Below are 20,565 nucleotides of genomic sequence, written 5' to 3' on the forward strand. Positions count from 1 at the left end.
AAAACGATTAAATGACTCAATGCAACCAGACACGATTGCATAACTAATGTTATAAGATACATAGTATGTGTGTGTATTTAAAAAAATATGTCAAACATTCAACATTACGTTAATATAAAAATATGTGATCGAGCAAATGTAGCCTTTATTTCAATAGAGTGAACGTCCACAATTGAATTATGTTTTAGTTTCAGCTTCACTGCATTCACGGTTTATATTACCTGTATTATTTTACGCTGTTATTAATACATTTAAGTTTATATTTTAACTTGCACACTAAACTCGGAACATAATGTTTTTATGTAGTGCAATTGTTATTTTTCAAGGTAAAGTGTATAAGTCGGTTAATGTGACATTGAATGCTTTATAATAGTAAACGTCAATTTTACTTTTAATGCTTTGAGTCCGAATAGAATTAGCACTTCTTTTTGTTGACATTGGCAAAGGTTTAATTTTTAAACGCATTTGTTTTAATTAATTTAATAGAAGGGCAGATGAGTACATATCATCAGTCAATTGACATTATCGTGAATTTAAAGTAAGGGAACTAAGGTATTATGCTTACATGCTGGTGCTACCAGTGTAAATATTGACACACGGTCAGTGATTACACTGGTCACACCTGTAATTGCACGTCAATGTATTTGCTGTTCTTTTTTCGAATTACATGAAACGATTTTGATTACAAGTCGACTAGTCAATTGAGCTGGATATATAATGTCGTATAATTGTGTGCGCAAACACAGGTGCCTTCACCATTTCCTCTCATAATACGATGGCACGATAGTACAGTACAGTACAGTAACAGCCTGTGAATGTCCCTTTGCTGGGCCAAGGCCTCCTCTCCCTTTTGAGGAGAAGGTTTGGAGCTTATTCCAACACGCTGCTCCAATGCGGGTTGGTGGAATACACATGTGGCAAAATTTCAGGGAAATTAGACACAATTCCTCACGATGTTTTCCTTCACCGTCAAGCACGAGATGAATTATAATTACAAATTTAGCACATGAATATTTAGTGGTGCTTGTCCGGGTTTGAACCCACGATCATCGGTTAAGATTCACGCGTTCTTACCACTGGGCTATCTCGGCTAGATGGGACGATAATCCGACATAAACGGAGCGCGTTCAGCGAATGACCAACGTATATACGTATATCAACGGCTATACGTGCTTTCCGAGGCACGGAAGTAAAATCACGGTTACGTCCGAACAGCGGGCTGATACTGAGAATTTATACTAATATAAGAAAGTATTTGTGTCTGTCTGTTTGAAAGTTTATTATAAGCTAGCTAGTATAATATCGAAGTAGTTAAATTACTACTAAAACTATACTAATTATTATTATTACTATACTGCAACGTGAAACTAGTTTGTATTTGTTTCGTAATTACACAAATTGTCGTCTGTTACTAAGCTAGGCAACTTAATGCCGTAACAGCCGTCTGATATAGACGTCTACATAAATAATTTTAAATAAATTTATAATATATACTTATATATTTTGTATAATAGATCCAGACCCGGAGCGAAAAAGCCAGTCAATTTACTGATGTCTGATGTCTGGGTGGTGCCTATGCAAACGCTTCAAATATCCTATAAAAATAATATGCATAAAATTAAATTATCTATTTTCATTTTCGAAGTTATGATGTAGATTTCGTCAGAATTAAACGAAAAGTCTGAATTTTGATAAATCTCTTACTAATCAAAATAAAAGAAACGGTATTACTGAAGGGAATTTATAAATATTTATATTTAATATATATTATAAATGTATCAAAAAATAAAATACAAACATTACAATGTAAATCATAAACAAGACCATATGTCAGTTGGTGCAGACAGTAAATAATAGCAAAATAGGATTAAGTCTTGTACTTGTGGCTGGAGTCACGTAAAAGCAACAGGCTGACGTATCGCAGCATCAAAGGGAATTAAGCCCCAGAAAGCGGGTCGACTTGAGAACACATAAGAGGGCTAGAATAAACCTCACTTAAATGGCGTATAGCTTAGCACTGCGTTGAACTCGACAAACAACTGGACGACTCCTACACCAGCCGACACATTAAGACTAGCTGACTGAATGTTTGGATACTTGGTGTCGTAAGCGTCTTTGATACTTAAAACGTCTTATTTCTCGTCATTTCGAGGAAATTACAGACTAGATATATATATATAATATCGGATATTTTCGATCAGACGAGTATCTATATACCTCTATAAATAGGCAAGTATAAAACAGTTCAGTATGTTATGCTCCTCTTTGTTAAACGATTTTCATTTTTTTTTATTTGATAGCATTTGACGAGCTTAAGTGTTGTTAATGAAGAAATTAAAGTAGAATAAAAAGAAATAGTAGAAAATATATACTTTCGAAATGAGAAAATTCATGTATATAAATACGTCCATGTTACGATACCATCTAGTAAAATGACAATTTAAAAAAGTTAGTTTGACCCTACTTGAACGAATTATATTTTTATTGTATTCACATGTAGGTCTCCTCACGAGGCATTCCTTCACCGCAGAGTGAACGAAAGGAATTATAATCACAAATGAATATAATTTTCTTTATACCCATAATATTCGGGTAAGATGGTGTTCTAGCAATTGGGTCATCTCGACTCGACATCTAAATAAACATATGTAGCAGCGTAATATTACATACGTAATATTTATGGGAAAAAGCGTTACATATGCTAATTAATATTGTGTTATATACAGATTTGGACGAGTTTTGGGGCAATTACATTCAAGAACGTTGGGTATATAAATAAAATGATTTGTCTAACTTCTGAGAACGCTTTATTGAATGCGGATAATTATAAACGTATTATATTATATGTAAAAGCAAGATTTAAAGCGAGGTAGCCTTCATGCCAAGCAATCCATAACGATGCCATACCAAGGTTCATTAAAATTCATCGACGTTTTCCGCGTTATTCCTACATAGATTCAAGGAAAGGTCAATTATTTTGATATATGTATTTTGGATAAGGATTGTGATAGGGAATTTTAAAACAGTAGAAAGAGAAATATATATTATATCTAGCACAAAAATAAGCACAACAATAAAAAGATGTATCAATGTATATATAATCATTTGACGAGGACACTCGTCAATGTAACCAACCAACTGCGTAAGAGATATATAGTGTAAAAGTATGGACACAAACTTAGATACAGTCTTTTGTTCATTCGCATTATCCATTAGGACTATAGTTTGACACGAACGGAAAGAGTTTAGACGCAGGTAAACGGCTTTATGTGACTTCTGAGTCACGGTAGAGTTCGCCAAAACACTAGTAACGTATAAACTGCAGTCCGCTGCGGGGAATTTATTTTAAGAAAAACTCAATAACTTTAGTGACCTGGCACGAGTTTTGAACCATAGACCTCGGGATCTGCAGCCATAAGCTTATAAAAGCTAGCCATTAGATTCATGTTAAGTTAGTTGACAAGCAACAAGCAAAGTTACATATAAAATAAACATACTAGCTACCCGTTCCGGCTTTGCACGGGTAGAACAAGGGTTGACAAAAAAGTTATTATTGAGAAACAAAAAGTTTTGCTTTATTGGGCCAGGATACTTCGCGGGCGAACGCAGAACTCACCAGCTCGGCAAAGTTTCAAAGGTTTAGGAATGCATAGAGAATAATAAATAATAATACCCTGAGACATTTTTCACACACGGACATCTGATCCCAAATTAAGCTTGTACAGAGCTTGTACTATGGAAACCAGACAACTTATATACTACATATACTATTTTTCTTTTGTAAATACATACTTATATAGATAATTACACCCAGACTCAGGACAAACAGAACCCACAACCTTCGGCGTAAAGGCAAGCATCCACCAAACACGCCAACCGGCTCATCGTAGAATAAACATACAAACATTGATTTTTATTTAAAGATATAACAAAATGTTTGCTGAGGGTATTTATTACTATTTAAAAAATAAATCTTATGTTCTTCATATAATTGGAGTTATGAATATGTACCTTGTAACGTGATGTTGGTAGTTCTATTTAAATAAAACAAAATGTTCTAGTCATCTTTTCCCGATATGGTGTACGCAATTGTAAATTTTCAGAACTCAAGTCATCATTGACAATGCAACGGGAGTGTTCGTTTTACGGCGTCGGAGATTCAGCTCCGCATACAAATTACAGATGGCACTTTCTCGTTTTACAGCATCGTTAGTCGTTCTGAAATATTATCTCGTTAAATGCTAACGATACTTGAGTTTAACTCAGAAGTGTTGAGTGAAGCGCTCGATGGAAGAACATCTTTTGAAAACAATTTTAATTGCATTCAATTGTATGGCTTCAATAATTCAGTGCCCTTTTATATTTTATTACCATTTGATATTATGATGTTCGGCCTTTTTTACGAGATTTTTGTCTAATTCAACCTGTCAGTAATGCATGTCTGGTGTATTTTAAATGTTTAAACACCTTTAGGGCAGGTGGCAATCAAATCTAGTATTTAGTATGATATGTATTTTATTTGTTCATACATAACAAAAGTTTATTCAAATATCATAACAAAAGCTTATTGAAATATATATTTTTTAAGTTAAACAATGAGTTTAAAGCTTCGGTTATTTAATATTTTGGTTGTAGGGATCATCTATTTTTGAGAAAATAATGAGCTAAATTTATAAAGCAGCTCCAATGCGAGTTGTTGGTGTCACATGTTTTTTTTCCTCGTTGAACAATTATTATTAACAAAAATTAAGTAAATGAAGTCAGTGGCGCTTAGTTATACTATACTAAGCGCCACTGACTTCATTTTCGAACATATTTGTTCCGACCAAAAAAACAAAACCTTCTGAGTTTCTTTCGCTGACACTTCTCAGGCTTGAAGTATTTCTTTCCGATCCGTTGGTTGGTTGGTGTTTTTGACAATCAATAACAAAGTGTTTTCTATATTTAATAAAGATTTTGACTTTAACCACTTACCGCGATTTGGCCATCTCAGCAATATAATGGATTTTAGTTTAAAAATGCTATAGGTTATAATATAACCATATATAATATAAATAATATGTTAATTTTATGTAAATTTTTAAATCTCATTTCTTTTTGTAAAGTCTAGGTTAGTTAGCTTATTAAAAAAAATGTTAGATCAGTTTAGTTATATCACTAAATTATTTTAACGAAATTTATTTTAGTTTATTTTCATATATATTAACTTTAGGTAAATGTAAATTAAATATTCGTAAAATCGCCCACGTGTGCTAATAAGATTTTAGCTGTTCAAGTAGATATTCAATTTATTAGGGTCGCGCCTAATAGAATATTCTAGGCTATCTTGAATGTAATCATATTATGGTCTAGAGGGGTATTGAGGTTAACTACGGGGATGGCGTAATGCTTACTGTCTTCGAGGTATCTAGGGGACCGGTGAAAGTATTTTATAATATATACGCTCACATACCTCAGTTGGGTATGAGTAAAAATCTAAATATACTTCATTCAAATAGGTTAATTTTAATGTAGGTATATCACTGATATGTATAGATTCTACCTTGACGACGTAGTAACATATTCAGTGGTTGTCAGTTTCATAAAGAATGAAATATACATTATATTTAATTTACCATTTATATAATAATTGTACAGTATAATAAGTATCATTTTGTTTTAAACCGTGAATCGTGTATTACAGACGATCACGGATTGAAATACCTAAAAACGGATGGTCCTAGTGACGAATTTCAATAAAGTGCATAATATAATAACCACTATGTAACAAAACACATAAGTGAAATGGAGTCGAATCCTATTAAGCGCAAACATACAACATTTTACTTGTTTCTCTCTATTCTACCGCAAAATAGCAGTACTTGATACTGTTGTGTTCCGGTTTGAAGGATGAGTGAACCAGTTTAATTACAGGCACAAGGGACATAAAATCTTAGTTCCCAAGGTTGGTTGCATATTGGCTATGAAAGCGATGGTTGACATATTTTAAAATGTCAATGTCTAAGGGTGTTGGTGACCACTTACCATCAGGTGGTCCATATGCTCGTCCGCCTTCCTATTCTATAAAAAACATCAATTTTTATATATAAGATAGTAGTTTCCGCCCACGGTTTCGGACACGTGTGAGGGGGGGGGGATTATGTACTCTATATTTCTGTGCCTCTGACAATCTTATATATGTAAATTTTTATGTAACTTTTATGATGATCGATTGAGTAGGTAAGAAGTGAAAGTGTAACAAACAAGCAAACTAACATTTACATTTATAATATTAGTAAGGATATTTCAGATTGTTTTTCGTTATATTTTTATCGTTACGAGTAAATCGTATTATTTATTTGTATCGCAGACAAAGAACGCCTTCACTTACGATGATAACACGATGAAGTGTTATTATTCCAAGTATGAAATTATTTTTCGCAGCTATCTTATCTTTAACAGGAAATATTTTATTTGTTATTAAAGTAATAAGGAAAAGTCCAAATACTGCAAAAAATGTTAGCAACCATGTATTTGTGTATGTAGATAAATGATGTTATAATAATTTGCAGTTAAATTTCGGTATATGGTACTGGACTGGTACTGGTAATGGACTAACTTTGATTTCGAGGGTCAGATGACGTCAGCGTAAGGTTTGTTATTTACACATCAATCCTTCGTTCATCATCAATGTTCGTTTGGATAAAGATAATCCTTACTAATATACGCTTTCAAGTTCGAGCCAGTCAAGCGATCATCATGAAATACTTAAAACTTGTTCAGGCGTTGTCACACATAGACACAGTTTATTTAACACTTGAAACGCGGGCGAAACTAACACAATGAAATACTTTATCGAACAAAAAATGGAAAACAATGTTGCCAAGTATGCAATATTTGTAAAGTTATACAAATCTTCTAAAAAGCTATTAAATTTTTATTAAAACCTCTTTGTTATACAATTTTTTTTAAATATATAAGCTAGCGCTTGACTGTTATCACACCTGATGGTAAGTGATGATACAGTCTAAGATGGAGCACGCTTGCTTAGAAGATGCCTATTCACTCTGGACTTGAAGGTACCCATATTGTAAGTGGTGGGGAAAACGGAGGTCGGGAGGGTATTCCAGATCTTAGCGGTGCGTAACAGAAACGAGGAAGCAAATCGTTTCGTACATGTCTTAGATACGTCAACTACGTACGTGTGTAGATCTTAACGATGTCTCGCAGTTCTGTGGTAAAAAGGTGACGGAGGAACCAAATTAAATAGCACACTCTCCGAAATATATTCTGTAGAAAACCGACACACAGGCAACCTTACGACGGTGTTCCAAGGTCTGGAGTTTTGCGATCAGTGTCTGGTCGCCAATGAGCCTTCTAGCACAACGATCCACTGAATCCAAAGCTTCATGCTGGTACTTAGCAGAGCCGTCCCATAAATGGCTGCAGTACTCCATGCACGATCTGACCCGGGCTTGATGTTCTGCTGATCCGTATATCAGTTAGTCTTATAAACAATGAATGACCCACTGGCCTTCAGTTATATATATAAGGAATATTATTATCATTTATTATATAAGAAATGCCAACCAACAATATTTACTATACTGGTGGTAGAGCTTTATGCAAGCTCGTCTGGGTAGATACAACCCACTCATCAGATATTCTACCGCAAAATAGCAATACTTGATTTTGTTGTGTTTCGGTTTGAAGGGAGAGTGAACCAGTTTAATTACAGGCACAAGGGACATAAAATCTTAGATACCAAGGTTGGTGGCGCATTGGCTATGTAAGCGATGATTGACATTTCTTTCAATGCCAATGTCTAAGGGCGTTGGTGAGCACTTACCATCAGATGGCCCATATGCTCGTCCGCCTTCCTATTCTTTAAAAACTATAATGTTAGTATATTTATATGATATGAGACAATCAACGACACGACATACATATATTGCGTATCTCCGAAACGGTTCTAACGATTTAATTCGAATTTTGTATGTAGATAAGGTTTTGATTTTTAAGTTTATAAAAAATATATATTATATAAAAATCTAGTCGCTTACCAAACCATATGAGTTCATCAAGAACAAATATATGTGCTAGTATTTATAAAATGTTTCCTCTGATTACATATATAACGGGTCTTTTGTTAAAATAGTTTACTTTACCGAGAGAATGAAATCTATTTTATTTTTTCCTTAAAAAAAGTTAACAAGGTTAATACTGAGTTTTAGCTTCTTTTGTCGGATTTTTTTTTGTTATTTTAATTAATTATTTCCTTTCCCTTGTAGAAGTTTTATCTCATACATTTTCATCACCTACTTGAAAGCTCTACGGTGAAAAAGGGGCATTATTATATTACGCCTTGGATTACTAATATTTCCATTAAACAATAGCGAATGTTTTTTTTTTAAAGTAAAAACGGATTTAATAAATTTTGTGCATTAGGTACAAATTTTAATCGCGGTCGTTAATATAAAAACTTTTTGTAATATAAAAATTTCGCTCGCATAACTTTCACAAATTTGAGGTTTCACTTTTATACGATGTTCTGTAACAATAATAGCGTCAGGTTTCGACGATATAAACGCTATATGTAAACGAGTTACAAGTTAAAAGTCGCGTATTTAGATTAGCTTATCATGAAAATTTATTTTTACTTGTTTTGTAATTTTATATTTTAAAGAATAATATAAAAAAAAAATCATAAAATTGTCAGTAAATTTTTCGAAGCTTTAACGTGCGTCGGAAAGCATGAAAGTCATCCAGCCAGTGGTCCTGCTTCTGAACTCTCCGTGTTGTATTGCCGCTGCATAGGATTATGTGAGTAAGGGAATAGAGAGTACTCCTAAGTTTATATGCACACTCGAAAATTATAATATCTCCTGCAAAGTAGTAGTCGTCGTATTCTCCGTTGAGATTGGCCGCCGTGCCCGGAATCTGTCAGTAAGACGTCATATCGTAGCTATTTGGTATTTATGTAGTAACACTTTTTTTTCGAAACGATTTGTTGCTGTTGGCAAAAATGGCTTCAACATTACCAAGCGGGGAGCGATTAAAATACTCAGACGGATGTTGGGGGTCCATTTAAGGGGTATGCACGCCCTCTATGAGGACGTCGTCTACATCGGCGATATCTCCTTTTATGGCGCTATAAGATCAACTAAATAACTAGTGGAGTGTATATAACTTTGAATTCTTATTTTTATTTACTAACGTAAATATTATATTGTGCAAAAAATTTTAATTAAAATGTATATAAAAAAAATGAACAGACGTCAAATTTAATAATGTTAATGAATTATTCATTTGTTGGAAAATATTTAATTTGTTAAATTGGAAAGAAACATCGTATTGTGTTCTGAATTAGGTTTGTTTACGAAACGCAGTCGCTCGTAACGAAGGATCCCTCCGTCGGAAATAAGTGAATGGAATAAATGAAATGTCCTATAAAGTGGATAGGATGCGGCTGTTACGAGGAGTATTTTGCTTATTATACTGCAGCAATTCCAGAGACTTGGATGTTACTTTGATAGACTTTGTACTCTGTGGCAATCGACTGCCGGATTTAAGGGACTTAAAGCTAATAGAAAATGAAACGTAAAGCGCGAATAATTTGCGAGTCACGAACGAAGACGTTGCCAGTTCAAAATGAATATATATTTATGAAGGTATGTTATATATATTTTAAACCTCACATATATTGTTTGTATGACTAGTTGTTGTTAACTCGTTTCGTAAAATATACTTAAAGATTATTTTTTCAAAATTAATATTTATGCCATTTTTTTTAATCCGTTTATCCGTTCGAGATCATGTAATAAATATTCAAACACACAAATCTTTGTATTTATAATATTAGAAGATGATATTCTATATATGTCTTCTATAATGATGCGCCATCAAACCGGAACAAAACAATATAAGATAGTGCTGTTTAGCGGTAAAATAAGTGGTGAGTGGGTGTTACCTATCCAGACTATCTCGCACAAGTCCCTACCATAATTATATGTTAACTTTTTGGCGTTTATAACAATGTCAAAACCTTTAAACCGCTCGTGGGTGACTCATCGTATCTCCATTTCCCTAATAATAAGAGGATAATGAAAAAGTGGCATAGCTTCCTTTACTTTATCCGCTCTTTGCGTCATCAAGTTGTTGAGCACTTCATCGCTCGATTGGCCTTATCAGAGTTTATCCCTTTTATTTGGTGCGTTTGTTAGCTATATGGAAAGGGCTCGGTAGAATGTTATTTATAAAACATTTTAGTGCTAACTAGGACCCGTCGTAGGACCCCACATGAGAGTGTCTTTGTTCTTTTCTGATCCAAGAGCTCATTGTGGTAGAGCTTTGTGGAAGTCTGGGTAGGTACCATCCACTCATAAAGTATTCTATCGCCAAACAGCAATATTTAGTATTTGATGTTTTCCGGTTGGAGAGTGTGTGAGTCAGTGTAACAGGCGCAAGTGACATAACATGTTAGTTCCCAAGGTTGGTGGCCTATTGGTGATGTTAATATTTCCCGCAGCGCCAATGTCTGTGGGTGATGGTGACCGTTTACCATGATGTAACCTATTTGCCAATCACCCTACGTATTTTTAAACAAGACTTTAAATTATTACTTCGTTCAGCAGTAAATAGGATAAAAAGAGTTAAGACGTTCACTGAAATCTGAGTTATTACATTTTAATTGTAATAAAAAAATGTCAATTAAAGTTTCAGTGTAAAACGGCGCTTAGATGAAGCTTAAAAGGCTAAGGAACAGGACGTCGGATCGGGGATTATATCTAATAGCTACTTACGTCGTAAAATATACAATGCCGGTACATTGCTGCGATCCGGCTTTGTTTTAATGAATATTGGAGTTAAACAAGACGTTAATAGATTTTTATTATGGTTCATGTTATAAGCGTGTTGTTAAGAACTTTGTAATTTGTTCGTGTAATCTTTAAATCACTTTCATGTGACTAGCTATGCGTCTCGGCTTCGTGTCGGCTTAATACGGTTGTATATAAAACGTTAATATCGTAATACATGTAACATTTTCATATATTTCTTTATTATTGGCGAGTACCATCCACTCATCACTTAGTGTACCGCTAAACATTACTCCTTTGAATTGTTGTGTTCCGGTTTGAAGGGCGTGTAAGCCAGCAAATAAAAAGCACAAAAGATAAATTATTAGGTCTCAAGGTTGGTGGCGCATTGCCAATGTCTATGGGCGGGGGTGACTTACCATCAGGCCCATTTGCCTGTCCGCCTACCTATTTTAGTAAAATAAAAATATTGTTATAATATAATAATATAATGCTATAATTTAACGCTTACTTCTGCCAAGGATTCATTAATCATCCACGTCAGCGCTTATACAATATCTTCTTTGGGTTTAAGACAACTTAATTCCTTTTTAGACAGCCGGATTTTGTATAATGAAGTGCTTTTTGAATAAAACAATGAGTATTTAACTATGGTAGCTAGTATGTTTATACAAATAATATAATATGTTATGGATGCCCCACCGCTGGGCAAATGTTATATCGTGTTCGAAGTCCTTATCTCAATATATGTATTATTTGCTCTTTTTTATGTCATATAATTAGCAAAATTTTAATTCTTATATATTTTAAATATTATTATTTTTGTGATTGTGAGTGTGATTGTGATTCTAATTTTTAATGTATATTATATAATGTTATGTTTAATTATCATATACCAAAAGAATGAAAGTATGGGCCTTGTTGCTTGAGGAATAAAGATATTATTATTATTGTTATTAAAGAAAATGTGTGATAAGTTTATCCATCATATCTTTTCAAATGGAGAGGAAATGTAAGCCCGGCAGTGAGATTTGTACATGCTGTTCGTTTAAGTACTCATGATGAGTTAAGATCATGAAACAGAAGTGCAACAGAAGAAATAACGTATAACCATTTTTTTTTTCCCAAATAATTAATTTACGACCGTACTTATTAACTTGCACAGCGGCTTATGCCTCACTCTCTCTCTCTAATATTATTGATATGACATTCGAAAGAAGAAGTCACAGCATTGTTTAACCAATCACCCGTGAAACAACGTCTATAAGCAAGACAGTTTGTGATTAATACATTATTCTAAGTAGGTATATTGTTGTTTTAGTTTAATTCAGTTAATTGTATTTTATTATATTGAAAAAGTTTAAACAATAGATTCATTATTAGTATTTAATTCGTTTTGATTAATTTTCATTTATTTATTTGTGCTTATTTTGTTTCAGGTACGCTATACAAATATGTACATCTATATCTATATACCGATGTATGTCTACTAGATATCACATAACAGGTAATGTTGTTGTTGCATATAATGTTAAGTATATAATGCTGCCGATTCCGAGGTTCTGAAATCAAAAACTCAGTTACAAAGACGTTGACGCAGTAATTTTCTCGTGCCTCGAAAAGTACGCGAAACATTTCGTCCTGTATTGTTTAATGTGGTCGTGTTGGATTGCGAACCTGTCGAAATATTAGCGCGAGGGATAAAATTTCTAATGAAATAATAAAGTTTAGCCATTTCAAATATTACCTCGTACAAACAGACAGACGAGATTTTGTAAGATTTTGTTTCTTATTTTTGTTCTTTACTTTAAAAGCCTGTCTGGGTAGGTACCGCCTACCCATTAGAAATACTACCGCTAAATAGCAATACTTAGTATCATTGTGTTCCGGTTTGAAGGGTGACTACGCCAGCGTAAATACAGTCACAAGCGACATACCTTAGTTCCCAAGGTTGGTGGCGCATTGGCGATGTGTGCAATGATTAATATTTCTTACAGCGGTAACCACCAGGAGGCTCATTTGCCAGACCGCCTACCAAATTTATATAAAAAAGAACTTAACAACAAATAAATAAAAAACAACGAGCGAGACTTGAATTGCATTTATTTTTGTTGACAAATAGGATGTCATGTAAATATACGCTTTGGAGCGAAGAGTTGAGAAACTACACTTGGTTGGCCCGTATGGCGGTCGCCGCAGAACGAGATGGACTACCGAAATCCGGTTCAGCAAATACTTTGCTTAAGTTATGTCACTTACATTATATATTTACAATAAAATGATTTAAAAACACAACTTTCCACGGCGATAGAGCTTTGGGAAAGCTCGTCTTGATAGGTACTACTCCTTTATCAGATATTATACATCAAAACAGCAATACTAAAATAAATACAGACAACAAATCATTGGTTAAGTTTGTTTTCTAACCACTAAGCACTCACGGAACCTTTACTTAGTAATTACTTGAAAATAGATACATATATATATATATATATATATATATATATATATATATATATATAATATTAGTTTAACTTTTGTTTTTAAATAATTAAGTGGTGTGATAGAATTAGTTTAACGTAACAGATAATTATAAATTACACTAAATTGTCGCAAGACGTTCCTTATTTAAAAAAATATATATATTATACGTGAACCTAAATCTTTGTTATAATTGTACTATAACATTGTAATCGAGTTCAGAACTAACGTATTACTAAAGACCTGAATTCCCACGATTCCGTTCTCATCTATTCAAATAAACACATCTTGCTCACATTTACTTTGTTTACATTGATGGTATTCAAAACTAGTGCAAACGACACGGTTGACTTTGGATGGAGACTCGCTAATTATTCTATAATAATAAGCAAAATAAAAAACTACCACCGGCTCGGATAAGATATACCGATTTGTGATAAGTGTGCGAAAGAAACTTAGCGATTTTATTTGTAATAAAATCGTTTACATTGAATATAATAACTTACAATTTTTTTATAAAATAGGTATTTTAGGCGGGCAAGTATTTGGGCCACTTGATGGTAAGTGGTCACCAACGCCCATAGACATGGTAGTAATAATCGTTAACCATCGCCTACATCGTCAATGCGCCACCAACCTTGGGAACTAAGATGTTATGTCCCTTGTGTCTTTAATTACACTGGCTCACTCACCGTTCAAACCAGAACACAGCCGTACCAAGTACTGCTGTTTTGCGGTAGAATATCTGATGAACGGGTGGTACCTACCCAGACGATCTTGCACAAAGCCCTACCACCAGTATTTTTCAATACTTTTATGATAAATTCGAAAGTACCTCTTTGCGTAATCTGTTACGTAATACTTGTCCCATAATAAGCGGGCGAAGCTAATATAAATAAGCAAAGACAAATAGCTTAGTACCTTATACTCTTCTGTTTGTAAATACACTTTTGCTAACCGATATGACAAACAAACCTTCAAGAAAAGAACGTACTCATTCCTTTAAGGGCGGCAACGCACCTGCAAGCCCTCGAATGTTGCAGGTGTCCATGGGCGGTGATAGTCACTTTCTATCAGATGAACCTCCTGCTCGTTTGCCCCCTCTTCCATAAAAAAAAGAGTTTTGTGTTCGGCGGCTTTATGAAATTTATTGCTATGAATAAAAAATAAAAATTTGAAATCAAAGAAGAAAAAAAATATTCGAAACATGTAATTTATTATATATCAAATTTTCAATAATGATTGTGATCGACTATTAGATTACTAGAATCTATACTGACATTGTAAAAGTAATTCTGTCTGTTACGTTTTAACCACTGAAGTGATTTGTGGTGTGTGATTTTAATACCTAACGTTTGCCCCTTGCCCCCCAAACGCGGACAAAGCCGCGGGCGAACTTATAAAGAAATATATCAAAAAAGTGTGCATGCAATCTATGACCTGCATATGTATAAAATATATACATAAGTGATATAAAAGGTTTTTTTTAATTATTATAAAAAATATTTTATGAAACGTTATAATCCTCACATGCTGTAAAGTACGGAAATCCTAGTTGGTCTTGTGAAATAAGTAAGCATTTGCTTTGTCCGTATTATAATATTGGAATTAATAATTTTATGATAATTAAGTTATAGCCGAGCTGGCGTAGTGGTAAGAATGCGTGAATCTTAACCGATGATAGTGGGTTCAAACCCCGCCAAGCACCACTGAATTTTCATGTGTTGTGTTTATTTTTCACCTTCAAGCACGAGATATTTATCTGGTGAAGGAAAGCATCGTGAGAAAACCTGCATGTGTCTAGTTCTACTGAAATTCTGCCACATGTGTATTCCACCCACCCGCATTGGAGCAGCATGGTGGAATAAGCTCCAAAACTTCTAAAAAAAAGAGAGGAGGCCTTAACCCAGCAGTGGGACATTCACAAGCTTTTACTTATGATAATTATTGTATTGCAGTTATAATTTGTAAGGATTATAAAATGTAACAAAGAAAGAAAGAAAGAAACAAACGAACTTACGCTCGCATTTATATCAACGAAGAAGAACAAAGAAAACCGAATTAAAAAAAAAACGATTCGAAATTTGGGGTTTTGTTATTGGGTTTTTAAAATTTAAACTGAGTAAAGGCTGTACTAAACCTTGAAGCATTTTAATTTATGTTTTGTACATTTAGTTGTAAAAGTTTACAAATTGTTTTTTTTAAAGCAAAACCACGTTTTAAGTAGTTATATATTTTTCCTTTCCCTCCAATTAAGCTTAAAGCTCAAGCGGTCAGGATCGAACCTTCGACTATTCTATCGCTAGGCGACCTTTACTACGTTGAGCTGTTAAGGCTTATATCGTCTTGTCGTGTATATGACTTTAAATTAGCAAAGAAAATAAATGACGTCTAATTTTACACCGATCCACTGATCCATTAGACGATCAGGAATTATTATGGCGTTAGAAGCAAATTGCTTCCGAGTCGCCACACGCAGCTTGACCACGCTAACTTTCAGTAGACGTAACATATTAACTAACGTCTCGCCTTGCTTATTTCATAATACGGAGGCTTTTTAATTAATTTACATTAACAGTCACAGCCAGTTAATATCCCACTGCTGGGCTAAGGCCTCCTCTCCTTATTGAGAAGGTTTCGAGCTTATTCCACCACGCTGCTCCAATGCGGGTTGGTAGAATACACATGTGGCAGAATTTCAGTGAAATTAGACACATGCAGGTTTCCTCACGATGTTTTCCATCACCGTCAAGCACGAGATGAATTATAATCACAAATTAAGCACATGAAAATTCAGTGGTGCTTCCCCGGGTTTAAACCTACGATCATCTGTTAAAATTCAGGCGTGTTAACCACTAAGCCATTTCGGCTTTTTTAATCAATTTCTTCATGAATGGCGACATCGTCTTTAAGTCGAACGGCTTAGAATTTCATTGTTGCATTATAAAGTGAATAGGATAAAAACCTGGAAAAAAGGCATGTTCATGTTCCCATTTTTATGGTGATCGGTCAAACATTATGTGTTTAATATAACTCATTATTATTTCAAACATATATAATTATAATAATAATATCCTGGGACATTTATCCCACACGGATATTTGATCCCAAATTAAGCTTGTACAGAGCTTGTACTATGGAAACCAGACAACTGATATATTACATGTACTATTTTTCTTTTGTAAATACATACTTATATAGATAATTACACCCAGACTCAGGACAAACAGATATGTTCATGCACACAAATATCTGTCTTGGGTGGTAATTGAACCTACAACCTTCGACATAAAAGGCAAGCATCCACCAACCACGCCAACCGGTTCGTCATGTATAATGTATATGTGTTTAATATAACTCATTTTTATATGTAAGCTACCAAAATCCGCGTGTTCGCCAGCGTGGAATTCAGTGTAACGAAAGTCCTTTAAAATGTGCCTTTTTAACGTATATAATGCATATGAATTATACACATAAAATATTTATATTATTATGTAGAAGTGATCGTCTAAAAAAGGTACCTTGGAATATTCCGTACAATAATTTAGTGCACGTGTTTTTATTTAATTGCTATTTTCAACACATCTTGTTTACAATATTACATACATAATGACATAAGATCATCAAATGTCGGTAATATCATTAAATAGGTTATAGGGTTTTTGTTTTTAATTATTCATATAGAAAAAAAATCATTAGTAATATTTTATTTACGTTAAGCGAAGTGGGCGGGTAGCGCCGCGTATAAAACATGTTTATGTTGACGGCTAAGGCGATTATTATAGACTATTACGCTCGCGATATAAATATTCAATGGTGCGTGTACACCCAATGGTAGCGTGTATGGAGTTTCATAATTGAACGCAAGTCTTATAGCCCACATTCCACTCTGATGGAACCACATTCAACCCATGCCGTGTTTTTGGAGGTATTTTTGGTGTGAAACATCTATTGGCGCGCCGTGGGCCTAAGAACGACTCGTGCGCCGTGACGGTAAACGGCATGGCGCTCTCTTATGCCGTCATATCCTCTCTTTGTCGCTCTGTACTTGTCCTTTGATGTCACATCACTGTCAAAAACGGTGTATATTCAAAATCAACTAATACACTATTTAGGTGTGTGTGTCGTCCTTTAATGTCATATATCACTGTCGAAAATATCAGGATCAAGTTGTACGTCGAGTTTCGATGTTAGAAATAGCTCACATTACGAAACTGTCAAATTAGTTAACATTTTTGAGCTTTTAGTACGAACTTTGATATCAATTCATTATCCCCGTTCATTCTGAAATGACGTTAACTCGTTTTTATGAAACTTAAATAGGCTAGGCTGAATTTGAGCAAATTGAGAACTTGCATGCTGACCAATCAGGGCGTATTTCATTTAATTTTTTCCGGTGGTAAAACTTCTATTTTACGTAATTACTGTGAACATTTGTTCGAATTTCAAATTCTGACTAATTTAAAAGTAATGTGACTGGGTGAAAGGTATGATTGACCCTAAAATGTTAGTTATAAATATTGGTGATTAACAACGACGGATAATAATCAGTTAGTTTTATACTTTTTTTTATACATATACTTATTACTACAAATGAATATTTCACCAAAGTTTAATCTCAATCGGATGAATAGTTAAGAAATGCATAGAGGACAAACATTCTAACACTCTTTTCATTTATTTAGAAAATATATTATATTCTATGGTAAAATGTCCCTTGCAACAAACTCTATTGACAATAGTTAGGACTAATGAGGCGTTTAATTATTAACTGACTAGTAATGTGATTGCAAGTATAGATGCTTGGGTGATAATCGTGTGGATGATGATTGACGGACGGCGTGACGAAGCCGGATTATGCGTCGTGGATACTTAAGATATTAAATATATTACATAGTGTATTAATATGTATTTATGCTGTAAATTTCACATATTAACAATCTGTAAATATTTCACTGCTGGACTAAGACCTCTAGGGCTAATCTGTAAGAGGAAACTTGAAATTCACTCGAGAAATCGGTCGTGAAATGCCAGAAAGTGATAAGCGACATTTTAAGAATACACGCATCAAAATAGTATATCACCGTGAGTAGGTTTTTGACATTTCGCGGGTGAGGAATGGAGTGAGTTCTTACAGAATAGCACTGCTGTTCTTATGATGAGAAAGATTGGAGCTTATGGCACCGAGTGGTTCTAAAATCAGTCGGTGGTTATGTGGCAGAGTTTCATTCGAAACCTAGTTACCTTCCCATTTAACTCTTCATCACCGAGCACGAGATGAATCATAATATGGAGCCTTGAAAATTCGCTTAAGATTCGCGTGTTAAAAATGTCTATCTTGATCCTCTATTTATATTTATTATAATTAAATATTTCGATAGAATCGCTGGCTTATATAGCAACTCATATTGCTAATATTAAATTCATCGTATCGCGTGTACGTATTTCGTTAGTCTTTTTTTTATGGTGATCATAATTTTCAAATTAATTTGAGGTCGTAGTTGTTTTTTGTTTTACTAAAGTTAATTACGATTTGTATGAAATTCTGATTATTGTCACTAGATGGCACTGGTCAGTAGACGGCGCTGTTTAAATTCCATACGTAGTTAACGTCAACGCTATCGAATAAGTAAAAAAAACTCGCACTAAGCACACAGACACGTAATGGTTTTCGACGAGATCACTAAAACCGCTCGCTTTGCTTAATGTAATCCTACTCTGTCCATAGTCTGGCAATCCACACTTGTCACGCATATTTTAAGACAATACTGAAATAAACAATAAAAATATATATATACGTACATAGTTTAAATGTAATTATAAATACAGACGTAGATAAAAATAACGCATTACAATTCAAAGTCACGTTTAACGGAGCAAAACGATACAGATAATTAAAATTGAAAAATGGCACAGATGCAAAAATATATAGAGATAATATTATAAATTAAAATAAAGAAAAAGAATACATTTAATTTTGGTCTTGTGGAAACCAGCTTTAATAATTTAAGTACGGTTAAGCTCTCCATTACACATCCTTCGAGTGTGTAAATATGTAATACAGTTATTAAACGATAGCAACATTATCCGATTAGAGCGTTTGACAAGGCTTTAATAGGGCAACTTGCATGCTTTGTAACGTTGAAACTTAGATAACACCTTCCTGTCTAATGCACTACAAAGCAGACTTAGCTAGCTTAGATCACCTATTTAGTATATAATGATATTGAAATTGTATACATATTGCTGAAGGCTATACTAATATTTTAACATTATTTAGTATTACTGTGTGGTGGTAGGGCTTTGTGCAAGCTCGTCTGGGTAGTTATCACCCATATATCAGATATTCTACCGCAAAACAGCAGTACTTGGTATTGTTGTGTTCCGGTTTGAAGTGTGTGAGCCAGTGTAATTACAGGCACAAGGGACATAACATCTTAGTTTCCAAGGCTGGTGGCGCATTGGCGATGTAAGCGATGGTTAACATTTCTTACAATGCCAATGTATATGGGCATTGGTGACCACTTACCATCAGGTGGCCCACATGCGCGTACGCCTACCTATACTAAATAAAATAAAAATGAAACTCCTTTGTTCAATACGTAAACAATACAATTAATTATATATATATACCGGTTCGGTAAATAAAATACCTTGAAATGAGAAGCATCAGAGGCGAAGAATCTTACTTTGACTACCATTGTTTTTTTGCATAATTCGTTTATTTTTTTTTCTCGTGAAGGAAAACGTGTGTTTTTCAGCGTGGTGGAATTCACTCCAAACATTATCTTCAAGTGATAAGGAGGCCACTGTTCAGCAGTAAGATATTGACTCACTTTTAATTTGAATTTTTTAAAATTTAATTCTCACTTTTATAATAAATATCAAAATAATATCGGATAATTAAAAAGAAACACGTTTCAACATGTAATATATGACCGACCGACCGACCGACCGACCGACCAAACGTGGCATCAAACCCAGGCAAACACCACTGAATTTTCATGTTTAATTTGTGATTATAATTTATCTCGTCCTTGACGATGAAGAAAAACTTCGTAAGGAAACCTGCATGTGTCTAATTTCACTGAAATTCTGCCACATATGTATTCCGCCGACCCGCATTGGAGCAGCGTGGTCGAATAAGCTCCAAACCTTCTCAAAAAGGGAGAGGAGGCCTTAGCCCAGCAGTGGAAGATTCACAGGCTGTTACTGCACTGCTGCTGTATTGTTGATGTAATATATCCCGAAATTTTGTAATTTATTTACTCAGTACGTACTGCATGAT

The 20,565-nt window shown here is 34.1% G+C and overlaps 1 protein-coding gene and 1 long non-coding RNA gene across 7 annotated transcripts in view; both read left to right on the forward strand.

Moving 5' to 3' along the window:
* Nucleotides 1-20,565, forward strand: part of LOC126773458 (uncharacterized) — a 417,434-nt gene that overhangs the window by 41,415 nt on the left and 355,454 nt on the right. The window lies entirely within an intron of this gene.
* LOC126773327 (furin-like protease 2) overlaps nucleotides 1-20,565 on the forward strand; it is a 255,204-nt gene that overhangs the window by 22,009 nt on the left and 212,630 nt on the right. The window contains exon 2 of one of the 6 annotated variants that reach the window (XM_050494168.1): nucleotides 12,236-12,303. The exons of the other annotated variants lie outside the window; for them this stretch is intronic. The gene's annotated coding sequence lies outside the window, so the exon portion shown is untranslated. The remainder of the gene's footprint in view (nucleotides 1-12,235; nucleotides 12,304-20,565) is intronic. 6 annotated transcript variants of the gene reach the window in all.

Source organism: Nymphalis io, chromosome 14 (genome assembly GCF_905147045.1).
Source record: "Nymphalis io chromosome 14, ilAglIoxx1.1, whole genome shotgun sequence".
Taxonomy (NCBI): domain Eukaryota; kingdom Metazoa; phylum Arthropoda; class Insecta; order Lepidoptera; family Nymphalidae; genus Nymphalis; species Nymphalis io.